Source organism: Olea europaea, unplaced genomic scaffold (assembly GCF_002742605.1).
Source record: "Olea europaea var. sylvestris unplaced genomic scaffold, O_europaea_v1 scaffold664, whole genome shotgun sequence".
Lineage (NCBI taxonomy): Eukaryota > Viridiplantae > Streptophyta > Magnoliopsida > Lamiales > Oleaceae > Olea > Olea europaea.
Window position 1 is genome coordinate 34,351 of NW_019265017.1, and position 2,595 is coordinate 36,945.

Below are 2,595 nucleotides of genomic sequence, written 5' to 3' on the forward strand. Positions count from 1 at the left end.
AGAGAGAGAGAGAAAATTTGTTTACCTCTGTTTGCAAGATTTAACGAACTTGTTCAGAAGTTTCATAATTCCTTCGGATAAATAGATAAGTAACGGACTTCACTAAAACCCAATTTGCCATAATCAATAAAAAGTCTGTTCAAATCAAATTTGTTATGGGTCGTATAAATAAATAAATAATCAAAATTCGACAAAAAAAAATTCTCGAATTTGAAGGATAAGAATTTTATCAAATTTACATTTTATTTTCAAATGTTCCATCTGCATTAATTTACTAATAGGATGTTTGAAATCAAATTAAATAAAAAAAATCGAACAAATCAAAAATCAAGATTTATTAATTTATTTATTTCATAATAAATGAATAAATCTCGAGAGAGCATTTGTAGGCATAAAAAATAATAAATAAATAAAATAAAATGGATCGGATCGATTTAAATTATTAGCCCAATTAAATTTTAAGTCTACTAAAGTCCATAAAAAACCAAAGGCCCATATCACGTTTTAAACTAAACAAACAAATAAATAAAACCATAATTATTCAATTATCTTTTTTAATTAAATATAATTGAGCATTACCAAAATTAGCACAAATTTTCTCCTATAAATAGGACCAATGGTCCATAAGACAGGATAGGAAGATGTGAAGAAGAAGAAGAAAGAAAAAAAGAAAGCAGAGAACATCACAAAGTGTTAAAGAAATTTCAAGGCTGAAAGAAGGGAAGAAATTCTCTCAAACCTAAAATCGGTGAATCCCAAGAAGATTAAATTTTTTTTTCGAATCAAACAGGTTCACGCAAAATCCAAGAAAATCAAAGTTTCCTTCAAATCAAATCAAATTCAAATCTAAGTCCAAACCTCAAAATTCAAATTTCGAACAAGTCAAGTCTTGACAAATCAAATTTCTAACAAATTCTCGAAGATCAAGATCAAGCCATGTGGCCTCTCGTCTTCAAAATTCAGATCATTAATCAAAGGATTTTTGCAACTTTGTAATTACAAGAAAGTCAACATCACTTGTATTATCAAAATACAATTTGTAACGATTTTTTTATTTCAATAAATGAAATTTCATCGTACAAACCCACCTACCCCTACTCGTACGCCTATCCTCCACCACCAAAATAATTAAAATGAGAATTAACAATATAAAAAAAAAATTTGATGAGGAATAAACCCATTATTTTTTTATAATTTTTTTCTTTTTTAATTCTTTTTTTTTTTTACTTTTATTATACTGTTAATTATCTCTTTAATTAATTTTGTGGTGGTGGTGAAGTGTAGGGGGATGGGCGTAAGGTACATAGGTTAATTGGGAAGACGAAATGTTTTTGTTTATTAGAATGTTTCAATTATTTTCTTGAGACTCGTTTGTACTTTTAAAAAAAATTAGAAACTTTAGATACAATTTATTTATATTATTTATATTTTCTATTTGGTTATTTAAATATGATGATAAATTAATCATTTTATAATGTTATAATGGAAAAAATGGACACAATGACCTTTTAAGCAAAGAAATATCGATTTGAATATTCAAATGTCAAAATTGAAATGATAGAGACTATTTGCGTAATTATAGCAAACAATATGGACCTTTTACATCAAATTACACATATTTAACGGATGTATTTAACGGAATATGACGGAAATGACCAATTCTGCAATAAATGTTTGAAATGAGTGTGTAAATAGTAGGTTCAAAACGATAGGGACCATTTTCCCAATGAGTACAAACGATATGGACTTTTTTGCTAATTACCCTAGTTGTTTTGATCTCTTTACGACGTACTTTCATACCGTAATTATGTGATGTCAAATAAAGTCAAAATATTGCTTTCTTAGCCCTTGTTTGTGAGCCATTTTGGCTAAATTTAAATTCATTTGTTTATCACTTGATAAGGTCAGTGGGTCCCAAACATGCAGTAATTATTAAACATTACAGTGACTTTCAAAATGGTCAAATGTTGTGGGCATGCAAAATGACATGAGTGCCCCCTCCTAGATTTTAAACTTGTCTAACATTGAGGGACAAAAGTGTCAACTGACATAATATGGTATACATTTGAATTGTCAATTGTGGTATATATATTAGCTTTGGCAAAAATCGGTGCAATTCCAACGGTCAAAAAATGTATAGTGTGAAAAAAATAACTCCCAAACTGGGGCTTAATATCATTTTGAGATATTCATAAGCTAGTTTTTTTTATCATTAATAGCGTGCAAAATGGTCAACCATTGCAAAAATTATGATGTGTCAAAGTAGGTCATTTTAAATTAGTATTTCGAGAATTTCGATAATATGCTAACTTTCAAAATTCGTCAACGATTATATGCGATTCGAATTCACAAATAGTTTGTCATGTAGAAGCTTGTTTCGGAAACTATATCGTTGTCATATCAAATAGTCCCAAGCTCGGTCCTATTGAGAGGCCAATGAGGCCTACGCCTCAGGTCTAAAATCAGAGGGGCCTCATTTTTTGCCGATTTTTTTCAAATGAAGTAAAAGGAAAATTTCCATTCATTTTTTCCCTTCGGCTCCGATTTTTCTTGCGATTGGCGACTGTAACAACCGCTCCCCGCCTCCAACTACTC